The sequence below is a fragment of the Olea europaea genome, chromosome 7, assembly GCF_002742605.1.
Source record: "Olea europaea var. sylvestris chromosome 7, O_europaea_v1, whole genome shotgun sequence".
Classification (NCBI taxonomy): domain Eukaryota; kingdom Viridiplantae; phylum Streptophyta; class Magnoliopsida; order Lamiales; family Oleaceae; genus Olea; species Olea europaea.
The window spans coordinates 23,906,655-23,921,670 of record NC_036243.1 but is presented as its reverse complement, the minus strand read 5'-3'; the positions used below and the strand labels follow the sequence as shown (position 1 = coordinate 23,921,670).

At 32.6% G+C, this 15,016-nt stretch overlaps 1 pseudogene; it reads right to left on the bottom strand.

Moving 5' to 3' along the window:
* Positions 1–6,282: 6,282 nt before the first annotated feature.
* LOC111397519 lies at positions 6,283–9,653 on the bottom strand (annotated as a pseudogene).
* Positions 9,654–15,016: the final 5,363 nt, after the last annotated feature.

Below are 15,016 nucleotides of genomic sequence, written 5' to 3'. Positions count from 1 at the left end.
GATGGGTGTGTTTGGGCGGGTGCGGGACAAGTTTAGGGGAGAAGACATTTTAAAATAAAACAATTTTGCTACATGTACTGGGAAGTTTCAGAGAATTTTTTGTTAGATGTCAAGTGTCAACGTTGTATTAGTTTGTTTTAATCTTCTTCATTTTTCCCCCATAATCCAAGCCAAGGATTCCACCTCTATCCTTGTAAAACTTTCCCGTGAAACATCCCTATGTTTATGGCTTTTTTCTTTAAAAAAATCATTCAAGTCTTTCGAGGATTTCTTATAATTTTGTTCCCAACAATTTTTGTGTATGACGGTATGGGATCTCCTTTTGCTTGGTTTAAATTACACTTACTTGTAGTCTATGATGGCCTTAACATTCGTGCAATGAGATCAAAAGTACTTGCTTTTAGGCCAAAAGCTCAATATCCCAAGTTGATACGAACCTAGTCGAGATCGAGGTTTGCAAACCCGCAACACACAATCTGCAATTTAATCTAGCTGAATGCACATAACCTTTGATCTGCAGGTCCAAATTGCGATTCGCCTTTTTGTCTTGTACTTGTAATTCATTAATTTTTTGTAGCGCCGCGAAAATTTTATAGAATAAACTTAATTGTTATACATACATACATATTAAATTGCACACAATTTCATTTAAGTTTGGAGTTAATTATGACTAATGTGACAGGTGGTCCAACGACAACACGTGCCTCATTTGTCTTTAAAAATTGTTGCAATTAAATGTAATGCACGCAAGTCAATTTTCTTTTTTAATTGGGTTGGTACTAATATTATTGCTTCAATTGGCATCTAAATTAAATTATGACTTTCGGAAAGAAAGAAAATCACCCCTTACTACTCTCGGAAGATGGAAACACGTTAAATCCCATAGAAATTCATTATTGGACTGCTTCATCATGTTTGTGCTTGGAACTTAGCATATTGAGGTATTATGACTTTTATCTTTAATGTTATTTTATGTTTTCAATCCCCGTTATATTACATTAAGTAAAGGAAGTCTGGGATTTAATCTTTATATAATGATCCATGTTAGATAATTACATATACTTCGACAGATTATTATGCATACATATGTATTCTCATGATTTATTTAAACCTCATTAACACACATTGAATATTTGGATAAAGATCACTTTTTGCTACTTGGGCCTTTTTATTTATCAATTGCGTCTTCCGGTTAGTCGAGATTTGACAAATTATTTCCACAAATATAAATGCATGGCAGTCTTACATGCATTAAATCTTTAATCCTATTAGCTTTTGGTTAATTTAGATTGGACAAATTATTTCCACAAATTTAAATGCATGGCAGTCTTACATGCATTAAATCTTTAAAACTTGTTTGTTTTTCATCAAAATAGTTTTTAATAAAATCCAGGATTTCAATTTTAAGCTCCTTCCTTGCCTACTTTGATTTTCTACCTCTTGCCTTTGAATTTATCCTCCATTAATTAGATACTAAGAAGCTAGCGTTTTTCTACCAACGACAATGTAAAAACTATATCGACTATATTGAGTTAGTACCTATGCAAACCAAATGCTTTTCAATAGTAGGACCCACCTTCAATTTTTCACTGATTTTAGGACCTTGAGTATTAAGTCCTATTTTATATATAATTAGTTAATTTTCTTTTGCGTCCTTATTAATATTACGTAGCATTAAATGATAACAACGTCAAATAGTATAGGAATATTAACTTAGTAGAATAGTGGTATGACTAGGGATGAGAATTGCTTAAGTTTCTAAACAAATGGCAATGAATTCGGACTTTGGCACGTTGAAGCTACCACCGGATCAACTTTAAATCTGCAAGATACGATAATAGCGAAAAGGTTTTGAGAACGTGAATTCCTTACTTTTCTATTATCAATCAAGGTAGGATATTATGTGCAAGTTGTTCCATCCTTTCAATATTGTAATTTTTTTGACATGATTTATCTCATTAAATGCTAATTGACCTATGGGTCCCAATGAACTGAATTGAAATGTCAGATCGCCTTCGGGTCTTCTCAAATGTGTTGGAGCTTTCGATTGATCACCGATTGCTCTTGGTGAAATGATGGTATGGAATGTTATAAATTTATGTTTCAAAAGTTATCGTATTGTTTGGACGCACGTATGTTACTGAGTAAATTTACTCACTCCTTCAAATTTTAACATTTCAAGTCAGTACGGTTGACGTGGATGATTGATGGGCGGTGCGCGGGCTGCCAAGTAAAAGTTTTAAGAAAACGATTACAAATAAATTTGTTAAGAGTATTTAATATGTTTTCTTTATTTCCATTTTATGTTCTAAACTTTATGACGCTACGTTTATCTAGTATTTAAGAGTTCAAATAAGTTATAGGTTTTAAATTCTCAATAAAATATTTTAACATCAAGCACGTTTATGAAATGATATCGGTAACACCCCAAAATTTAAGTCGATAAAATTTGGGGCGTTGCATCTTTCCATTGGTAAATTGTTCAAATAAATCTCTTAGGCGCACAAGATCATTGACAAGTAATAATTGTGATGAGTTAAATATTGTCCTATAAGGAATAAATTTCAATCAAGTGTGCTAGTCTTGTATCGAATTCGAAACACGTAACACAAAAGAAATGATTCGTTATGATTATTCTACTAATTATGTAAAAAAAATTATTTGTATAAAAAATGAATAATTGTATTGGATTTAGAATTCATCTATTTTTATTTACTTCAATTTTTGATTGTATGATTTAGTTTTATTCATGCATTCTTGATAATTGATAATCCTATGATATTTAATTTTCTTCCTCAAGATAAATTAAGGCCATTCTAGACATGATCCGATTCTATTTTTATTAGTTCGAATTCAAATGAATAGAACACATATAATTACATGATTATCTACGTGATAAAGCATTCAATAATACAATTATCGAAATAATTGCACACGCGATATATGTCATTTCCAACATCAATAGCCCGTGTTTTAATACAACAAGCAACTAATTACCTAATTATCAAACAATTAAATAATACAATGAGCATGCATAATTAATAAATAATAAAAGAATTACTAAACTTCTTGTCTTGAATTAAAATAAATAATTAAATTCCATTCCTTAGATGGATAGAGAGGGAGGGCATGGTTCATCTTCATCTTCATCCAATACAGATAAGGATTTAGCCTAGCATTATTATATATGAATTATACAAATAATTACGAAAAGACATGACCCAAATCATAGAACAATATACGAATCTTGATGGAGAACTAATATCTTGGTCTTGATTTTGAATCTATGCCTTGAATCTTTAAATTCTTGTATAAAGTATCTTGAATTCCATGCTAGCTTGGTCTTCTCCTTCAAAATTATGATTTTACCTCTCGTTCTTGATGAATTTTATGATATGAATTTAAGAAGTTAGAGAGAGACCTCCCTTGTGTAGCCCAAACTCTATAAATATCGAAAATTAGGTTAAAATTGTGTACAGTTCGTGTTCCAAAAGAGTTCAAAACGCATAAAGAAAACTGGCTTAATGTCCCAGAAAATCACTACGTGAGCGCATGGTGTAATGCTCATCGGCTATCACCTCAGGTTTTTTGTAATTGGCCTGCACGTGCACGCCGACATAGGTGGTGCCACCTAAGATTTGATGAACAATGTTTTGATCCCTAAACTTTCATCCGTCTTTCAATTGCGTCCTTTTCTTGTGCAATCTCCAAACTTTGACTTCCATTAAATCCAATTGATTCCATGTCTTCAATCAACACTTTGTGGTCTAAGTCAACTATTAGAAACTTGCAATTTGATCCCTGAAATTTGTATTTATCCTTTTGCCCGTTTTTCGTTCCTTTCATCGAATTTCACTTCAATCATTGAGTTTCACCTGACAAACAAACTAACTCACAATTAATCTATTATTCATCCAAATCAACAACAAATACCGCAGTTTAATGGTCCAGATAAGTGTACAAAATGCATTGATCAAACAACCAAAATTTAAACATTTATATTCTCAAACAAACTATAACATAACTCAACAAACAAACATGCAATGTTTATTACCTAATTGGTGGCCATTCAAATTAATGCAATAAAATCTATCAGATAACCTACCATTTATCTCATGATTAAAATCATTGTATTAAATCTATGAACAACTTCAAAATCACAATAGATAAATCAATTTCTACTTATCCAACACAAAATTGATACATGTGTTTGAAGAATGAAGTGATTTTGATTGCCAAAGTTCAAGGCTGAAATCTTGTCAGGCTGTTCGGATGTTGCCTTGAAGGAGATGATGCTTATTTACGTGTATATGCTCAACAAGAGCTTGGATTATATCATTTTCGGTCAATCTTCTTCTCTTTCCCTGTTGTTTGATTAAGATCACTTTCATAATAAGATGCATATTCATAATTCGCAAGTCATGAATCACATGCTTATTTGCTATGATTAACAATGGCTGTCAACTGTGCTCTATAATTAGCATGTTGCCAAATCAGCATAGAAAAGCATTACTTACATGGAAAAAGAACTTTTACGTTGTTATGGGCATATCGAGAGGACTTCTTTATCTTCACAGGGACTCAAGATTGAGAATTGTTCACATAGATCTTAAAACGAGTAACGTTTTGCTAGAATAGTGACTTGAATGCAAAAATTTCTGATTTTGGCACTGCAAGAAGTTTTGTTGGAGATCAAACTGACATTATAACAAAGAGAATAGTTGGAACACAGTAAGATGTATACTAAGCACCCATTTTAAGAAAATGTACAATATCTATAACCTAATTTTACTTTTATGCAGTGCTATATGCTACTTGAACACGTTGACGGGAAATTCTCTTTAGTTTTGGAGTGCTTTTACTAGAGATAATAAGTGGAAAAAAGAATCGATCATTTCATCATCATAATCTTTTAGGTCATGTAAGTCTTATAATGCAAAACCTCTATCCTCTCCTTATCCGGTTTATGTAGTCAAATGATTAACTTGCATCTCTTCGTATTTTTAGGCATGGTTATTTTGTAAATAATTCAAGGCTTTGAAACTAGTAGACAACGTTTATGAGCTTTGCTCAGATTCATTTAGATAGGTCTACTGTGTGTTCAGAAACTACCAGAGCAGGCCAACGATGGCATCAGTTGTTTCCATGTTGAACAACGAGGGCGTGACATTGCCTCGGCCTAAAGAGCCTATATTTTCGTGGAAAGAAGTTGCATTGAAACACATATATCAACCAGTGAAGAATGATGCCTGACTCAGAATTCATTGAAAATGAGAGTGCTAGAAGCAAATAAAGAATGTGTGTACATATGCCATGTGAACGAGTTTCATATGCTAATGAAAATCTACTAAATAAGTTGTGTTATCCTGGATAATATAGGATTATTATTTATTTGTAGAAGCCTAAACCCTTTTTGATTCTCATTTTTATCAAGATGCATTTTTTTCTCTCTTCTTTTTAACGGCACATTCTTCATTAAAATAATATAATACGTAAATCAAAAACTTTTCTTTATTTTTCATCCACACATTCTCCATTAATCTATTATTCTAAAATTCATTTTTCCAACAAAATGGATGTCGAACACCCTCCTAGTTAGAATTGGCAATCATATTCCTAGTACTATAGACAAAGCGTGCTTGTAAAATCATTACTAAAAAGGGTCGAATAAGAAAAATGCTCAGTTTTAGCTTCATTGTAGTTCCTAGAAGAATAATCAGAACTCAAACCATCCTTCAAAAGCAACCTACTTCCTATTAGCTCGTATACTGTGTCAACGTCCAGAATGGATTAATGATCTTGGAGAAAAATCTTAAATGGAATTTGTTAGCACTTTCTTCAGTCACAAAATTTAAGTGTGAACCTTTGATATTTGTAAATTAAATCTCAGATTTCAAAAGATTAGATATGTTGTTGTAATGAATTTTGAATTCATAACTACTCATTTCAAACAAAATTATTTGGCCTTTCACTGCTATTTCCTATAAGTTAAATCCTTTACCATTTTTAAAAATTTAGTACAACATGGAAGATTGTATTGTACAGGAAATTTATAATTTGTGAGTGTCCAATCATTTTCACCGGTGTGTAACCAAATAGCTCTACAGCAGAAATGTCTGTCTTATACAAGGTGCCTGTCAAACTTGTTAACCTTGATAAGCCATGGAATTTGAATCAAATGGAGACTTGTATGGCCAACCTTTTGCGTCTCTCCTAGCCCTTTCTACTGGTGACTTGCCCTCTTGCATCACTAAAGGTGTTTCCCTAAGCTTTTTTAGAAAATTAATAAATAAATAAATATAAATTACTCGAGATCGTTTCTCGAACCAGGTCAAGTCACATCAACATGCAGAAAACGTCAAGAAAAATAAATCACTATGTACTCAAACCTTGGTTAAGAACAAGAAATTCAATATATTGTCTAAACCATTGGTGTAATCAATGCATAGCTTATCTTGCTTCCAGCACCGATATTGTCAACACATTTTGAGTGGGACATCTTTCCTCGCTTGTTAATGTGTCCGTTTCAGCACTATTTCTCTCCACAAAAAACCCAGGCTCTTTAGGTAGTGGTAATGCCACAGTCTCGTTGCTCAACATGACAACAACCGATGCCATTGTTGGCCTGTCTTGTGGTAGTTTTTGAACACAGAGTAAGCCTATCTGAATGCATCTAACCACTTCAGATTCAACAAAGAACAATAGCTCAGCAACGTCATTTGCTAATTCAAATGCCCTGCCTTCTTTCCACAATAACCAAACCTGAAATTTAAACAGATGAAAATTAATTATTTGAATAAAAATATTGGAAAAGAGAGGATGGAGGTCCTGATATATATGACTTACATGACCTAAAAGATTATGATGATGTTCGGAATGATGAAATGTCCGATTCTTTCTGCCACTTATGATCTCTAGTAAAAGTACTCCAAAACTGAAGACGTCAGATTTCATTGAAAATTTCCCATCAACAACGTATTCAGGCGACATATAGCCACTGCACTAACATAAAATTAGGCTCCAGACATATACATCGAAATGTCAATTCTCTAAAGGGTGGTTAATATAGAACTTACTATGTTCCGACTACTCTTTTTGTTTTGCTTTCGGTTTGATCTCCACCAAAAGTTCTTGCGAGGCCAAAATCAGAAATTTTGGGGTTCAAATTACTATCTAGCAAAATGTTGCTCGTCTTAAGATCTCGGTGAATAATTCTTAACCTAGAATCCTGGTGAAGGTAAAGAAGTCCTCTGGATATGCCCATAATAATTTCGAAGCGCTTCTGCCATGTAAGTAATGCTTTTCTATCTTGATCTGCAATGTATAAATTCAGCTTAACAGACAGTAACTAATATTCATATTCATGAAAGTTATCTTATTAGTCATCTGGTAGGAGAGGTAGAAGAAAATTGACCGAAAATGAAGTAATCCAAGCTTTTGTTTGGCATATACTCATAAATAAGCATCCTTTCATCTCCTTCAAGGCAACATCCCAAAAGCCTGACAAGATTCCGGTGTTGTAGTTTGGCAATCAGAATTACTTCACTCTTAAACTCTTGAAGACCTTGTCCAGAATTTGTTGAGAGTCTCTTCACTGCAACTTCTTGCCCTGTTGGTAATGTACCCTGTACATTGTTCAAAGGGTCTGTCATGAGGCCACTGCTCTCTTTCAACAACATCAAAATCATTCAAGACTTAGACTTTCTTACCTTGTTAACGATTCCAAAACCGCCTTCACCTATAATATTTGTTAATGAGAACCTCTTAGTTGCATTAGTAACTGTAGTCAGATCAAACATTGGCAGCTCTATATCTTTCACTTTGTAATCAAATGCTGTCAGAAAATAGTTGGATGATGATCTGATGAAAACTAGTTACTTAATTCAATGAGATAGGTAAAATTTGCATACCACTTTTCGATTTCTCTTCTTGATGAGACAAAAGATCAAGAAGCTGATGATAAGCATTCCACAAACTAATGATAAGACCAAGATCAGCACCAGTCTCGTCTTTTTATTATCATCTGAAAGTCAAGAGTTTAATTAATTAATCACATGAATGTGCGTTAATAACTATATAATATAAGTACTGTTGTTCTCTTTAATTAACATCAAAGTGCAATACTACCAAGGACAATATTATGCTTGATCATCTGTTTGTTTAACATACAAAAGTATTTTTGGGTCCTAAGATGAATTAAACGAATAATCAGAGCCCTGGCTGATATTGAAGTGTCTGCATTCTAAAAAACACTTAGAAAAATTTGAATTCGTTATACTTACCAAGTTCTGCTGCTGCCATTCGTATATAGATATATTGCTGTTTTTCTTGAGAATATTCTCGGATATCAATCAAATCCCCGAACCACATGAAACAACCACTACCACCTTCACGAATATCTGAATTTGCATAAGCTACGCAAGAGCAGTTCTTCAAGCATTCTGCATGACAATCTTTTATTGTCATGCTCTTGTTTAGTGAAAACTGAAGGAGATCTGGCAATTGAACACCTCCAAGCTTTAAAAATTTAATGGGATCTTGCTGGCAACCCAAGGTAATTCTCCTCACACATCCACTGGACCAATTAAGTACATCCCATTCGCTTTTCGATTTAGGAACAAATCCATATAAGCACTCACAATTTGGTTTACTTTTGAGTTTACAGATGCTATTAGCACCGCAAAATCCATAATTATCGCACTGATCATTCTGCGATGTGTCTACAAGGGTCCATGAGGATTCCCCATTTTTCAGTAAGTAACGTTGGACTAAACCTGATCGATTCACAGTAATCCTGATGATAACTGAATTGTCAACTAGCTCATTCATATAGTATATTTCTTCATTATCATAAACAAAAATACTTTTGAAAACCCTGTTGCGCCAGCCAACGGAACCACTAAATAGAACTCCATTCCATGGCCCTTTCCGGAAAACTTTTTCTGATCCCTTGCGAAGAACAGACTGGGGCATCCCAATATTGTCCAGTCTAAATGTAATGTCTCCAGGAGACGGGTCGTTTTCATCTTGCCAGGATGTCAAATACCTGTTTACGCCGGAGCTCAAGTTCCATCCCTGTTTCATTCCTGGTAATAGTGTATCAGATGGGAAATCAAAGCTTTGCCATACATAGTTTTGTTTGTTATCATCTTTTCCTCTGAGTACAAGGTTGCCTGATTCCAGTAGCTGTGCGACTGTCCCTGGTTCACTTTTTGAAGAATTTGATGACCAGGTAATAAAGCCTGTTATATAATTCAGGAGAACAAGATCACCATCCGGGCTGATTGTAAGAACTTCAGATGAATTACCTATAGGATTTTCCCTGTTTGCAACCCACACAATGATATCTGGAAATTTCTTGTACCATATTCCCATGTACCATTTGCTTGCAGAATCACTAGGCGAAAAGAAGCCCAATTCAAAAGTTTGGCCTGAGGAAACTAGAGTCTTGCCGTAGGTAATGGTCTCATTCAAGCGCAGTGTATCGGTGGCACTGCAGAATCCAGTGAGTACAGGGAAGAGAAGAATGTGAAGGAATATGGAAGGAAAAATCTCCATTGGCAGGTAGCACAAGGTTTAGAGGCTGTATAATATAGATTGTGCAACCCCTTTGCCCTTTGGTGATGTTTCAAGGCATTTTCCTAATTGTATCAAAGTAGACTTGTGAATAGTGCATGCTACAGTAAAGTCAACTTTTGCACAATAAGCTCAATAGTTAAACGTTTAATGCTGGAAACCTTTATCTTCATTTCACATTGAAGAAAGTCGCAATGGCCATCTGAACGCAAGAAAAATTGGGAATTATATTACCAGAAATACTCAATCTTATTGCCTTAAAAGTTACTGCAGATTACATTCCAATTTATACATACTAGATGACTCAGGGGATTGCATCAGAATAAATGTGACTATTACATATCCAAGAAGACTCCTTAAATTACTCGATCAATTGTTGGAATACTAGTAGACACTTGACTAAAAATAAAGTTCAGTAAATGATTTTGAATTCATCAGTGATCATTAATTTGGTTTATTTTCCAACACCATCGACCAATTGGTTTCGTTGAAAATGGACATCAGCCTTTTTGACAAAATTACCAAAGACCTGGTGGTTAACAGTGCTAATTTTCGCCTATAAATTGAGGCAGATTTCTGAAATGAGATGTGTGAAAGAAGTGAGAATTCCGTTCTCGAAGTCTTTTGAGTGATACAGAGAAGAGTAGAGAAACAAATAAAAATCTAGAGAGTTTTTTCTACACAGTTTTTCTTATTACAAGAGATTATTTATTATTAACCCCTTCTAGTGGAATCTTTCTATACTTGTGAGTGATTTTTGCCCCAAATTTAATTGATGGTTATCTTTTGAGAATTGAGACAAATTCCTTTAATTGTCCATGTGATACTTCCCTGGAGAAAAACGAAACAGAAATATATATATATATATATATAGGAGAAAAATTTGTAAAATCATATAGAATTTTCACTCACCAAAACCCAAGTATGGCAGGAAAAATACCCTAAACCTCGCCACACTCACCAATTTGTATTGCTTGAACACAAAAAGAAGAAGAATAAATCAAGATACTAGACTTATAATATTTCCACTCCATGTATGTACCCAAAGGAGAAAACATATAAGTTATCATATGAATTATGGTCTTTTAATTTTATGTTAAAACTAAAGATTTATATGTTTTAATTTTGAAATGTTGAAACTTATTTCAAGTTACAACAACCACCACATTTATACCACTAGTTATAATATGTATGTTACACTACAAAATTATTAATTTAACTTCGTATTGAATTGAAATTAAGCCCCTGTTTGGTCCCCATTATTTGAATTTATAATGGGGGGAATAGTGTTTTTTTAAGATGGTGTGGTTGAAAAGTTTTCGATTTGAGTGTAATATTATTTTATTGAAGATTATGTAGTTGAAAGTAAGAGAGGGAAAAAATTAAATTAAATTGAAAAGTTTTAAAGGAGGTCAAACGGAAGCTAAAATAGAAACAACAAATTATTAGTTTGAAAATTTAAAACTTAAATTATTTGTGCAGGTGACTTTTGGACTTAAATCTCAGTTAGTGATAACAATTTCCATTTAAGAAAGTCATAACGGACTAAGCCTTGAATTAGATCCCTTTGGCCAAACTTCAATTGTCCCACACACAGTATCGATTTAGGTTCTAGTTCATAGCGGGTAGCACTTTTAATGGTCATGCGCTCAAATATTGATTCTAATAAGAGTCTCTAGAAAATAACTCAATCCCATAGCCACCGTCTCATGACAACTGTTACATAGATTGACAATACCTTTATGAGCCTGGTGATCATGTTTGTCCAAATATAAATATTTACAAATTCTCCCACTTGGACAATATAATCGAACACGATGATGTTTATGTATCACAAAACATTAGACAATATTTGTTAACATAACCATAAAGTATCAAATATGGTTTAACAATATTTATCTAAGCAAACATGCCTTCATAGTCACAAAACAGATTTTAGATGCAAAATATATGTGCAATTTTGTACTCCAAATTTAGCTAAACATTGTATCAACCATAAATTAATTTTCAAATATAGTAAATCAAATATACCTCAAAAGTAATAATATTTCAATTGAATAAAATCATGTTGAATTCTAACTAATATTGAACATGACCCAAAGAACATATAAAATTGTGATATGCCCAAAAATCAATTTTTAATGACTAGTTTAACCGATTAAAGTGGCCAATCAAAACGATGGACTAACATAATATTAATGTAATTAAAATCAATAATTACATCGTTAAATTTCACATTTATTATTATTATTATTATTATTATTATTATTATTATTATTATTATTATTATTATTTTAACTAAATCTAATCATAAACTAGCATATCTTTCTCCCTTTACCACATCAATAGGAAATTTAAAATAATAGTACTTTGACTTGAACTGTTTAAAATAATTTCTATTTAAATCCTAAATAAATTAGAAATGTAATGAAAATTAAAAGTTTTTGGAAGTTACAATTATAATACTATTGTAATTGCTCGAACTATCATTACCACACCGTTGGAATGTATCAATTTTATGCATGTGGTCACATCTGCTAGATATTGGTGCTCCCATTTTATTTCCTAGGCTTGTATTTCAACTTGTTGATTTTAATATATAAAATCATTGAGTCACTTTTCAAATCATATGAAGCCATACCACTCTAGATTTATTGAGTCACTCTAAATTTATTGCAAAATACTTGTATATGCACAATTATTAATGATTACATAAAAATCACACAATTTTACCTTCAACTTCAAGCATCGCAGTTTGGAAAATATATTTCCCTTTCGTAGTCATCAAGCAAGCAACAACTTGTAATCAAATGGTAAATAAAGCCAATCTTTATGTGAAAACATATGTGCAAAATCTTTGAAACCTTTCATCTGCTTAACATCTTAAACTAATCAAAATGAACATTCAAAAGTTTCTACAAAATATTCAATCATTGAAATATGGTTCTTGAAGTAACAATTAACAGCCTCTTTAATGTCAAATCAATCATTTTGAAGAAATTTAATTTTAGTGATTTCTTTTTACTTGTACAAGAAAAACAAGGTATATGAAGAACTTACCTTCTAATAACATGCAAATTTAAACTTTTAAATGAACTTCAAAATAAAGTTGGTTCTGACATTTGCACACTAGATGACTTGGATATACTTTTAGTTTGACTAGAATACATGTCCCTTTTAATGTGCTCTCTCTCTCTCTCTCTCTCTCTCTCTCTCTCTCTCTCTCGCAAGATTTTTTATGATTCCTTGGGTTATAGTTTAACTCTTGGTCTTTTGAAACCGTCCAAATGTAGTTTTTATGTCCTCTTGAAGATTCAAGGTGAGAACTCTTGGAGATTCAAGTTCTTGCTCACAGATTCGGTTTTCATTCTTGGGAACGTTTCCCCCATTTTGTTTCCCAAATTTAAAATTAATGTTTCTGGCTTATCAATTTCAATTGTTTACCAGACAAATCTCCTGCAATATTTTTGTAATGTTGACTGTTTCTGCAGTTATATGTTTCCTTTTTTGGCATAAATTTCAAAAAAATTTGAACTTTTTGACCAAAATTTAAGCACTAGCCTGGTTAGGCAGTGATTCAGTCCCATGTGCAACAGATCTTTGCCAGCAAGCAGCTTGCCGTCCAGCTGCTTTCTTTCTGCCATTTAAGATTTGCCTGCATCATCGGTCCCTACAGATTTTTAATTCAAGCAGCCTGCCTTCCAGCTGTTTGAATTATACAACAGAAAATGACGTTTCATTGAAGCCTATCCACTTTGCATGAATGCAATCAAAGGTTCATGGCAGCATTTGTCTCGTCCAGATACTTGCATTGATTTCCAGCAGCCTGCTTGTTTGAAAGTTAATGGCTACTTACGGTTGTTCTCTAAAGAGGATTTTGATATATTAACCAAGTTTGTAATATTTTGAATTATATTCCGTCACTTGGTTTGGATCACTAGATCATTGGATCTTTGTAATGATTTACTTTGTATGCCCGGAGTAATTTTACCCAATTTTGATCAATACAAATTTATTTACCGATTAAAAAAAAATGATTGGTATATTCATTTAGAAGGCTTAGTCAGCCAAATAAATTTCTTTTGCTTGCTATACTACTATGGTAAAAGAATCAAACGAAGACTTGTGAAAGCTCTGCTAGAAATATAAGTCCCGTGTGAAAGATGGGAACAAGAAGGAATTGATCAAAACGTATACCTTACTTCATGAAATATGTCTCAAATGACTCATTCAACTCCGTTAGATAGGTTTTTGTCCAGGGTTGATTCGTTTAGATCGTCAAAAAATGTAGGCTATTTTGCGTTGTTTGTTTATCTTAATAGGAGCTTAGATTATTTTTTATTTTTTATTGGTTGGTGGTCTATCACTACTGTTTTCTTCCACCTTAAGTGAGTGTTTTATGAATAAACAACTAGAGGAACCGCCTTCTTTATTTTATTTTATTGAGTGTTTTCTTCCACCTTAAGTGAGTGTTTTATGAATAATCACCATCTATCATTTTGCTTCTCGATTCTTTTTGTTTGAAATTGAAAAGATTGAACAATTTATTGTTAACATGTCCATGTTTGGTTCAAAAAACTAGATTACAACAATGATGTGATCTGTGTCAATATCAAAAATCTGATTTCGTCGACCTAAATCTTAAAATAATTTATCATAGAGTCTGCATGACTGTTTTCCTTTTGATATTCAATATTTAATAGGTACTTTAGTCGATGTGTTTTACATAAAAAAAATAATAATAATAATTATACAAATATGAATAAAGTATCGACTTTTTTCTGAATAACATATATTCATGTGACGGAATGCGGTGGCACAGGGTCGAAGGAAAAATTCATAGTACTCCCTCCATTCATATTATTTATTGCTCATTTCATATTAACATTCTTTTTCCAGCTTGACTTGAGGATCGGAAGGTTTTGACAAACTATATTGTAGGTATTCACATAGAATGATGGATGTAAGAAACTACACTGCAAAGAACTATCTTTAACATGTATGTATAAGGTATATATACAGAGTGTTTTAAGATTTAAAAGATTATTCTTCTTTCATTTTAGAGTTATGCTGCTTGTACACTCATTTCTTACAATATTGGTTGACAATCATACTTATCAACATCACATTCATCAATTTCAAAAATTGTTTTTAAAATTAATGAACCAGATTTTGACAACATCAATGTTGTCATCCATTATTGTCTACAACAATGTTTGGCCCCGTTATTTCAAATTATAATGGGTAGAATAATTTTTTTAGAAAATGAGTGGTTAAAAAAAAGGAAAATTTTTCGATTTAAGTGTAATATTATTTTATGGAAGATTATGTGGTTAAAAATATGAGAGGGAAAAATGAAATTTAATTTAATGGGGCCAACAAGGCTTAATTTTTCATTTAATTATGTGACCTCTGTACAATTGCCCCTCTTACACGCTCA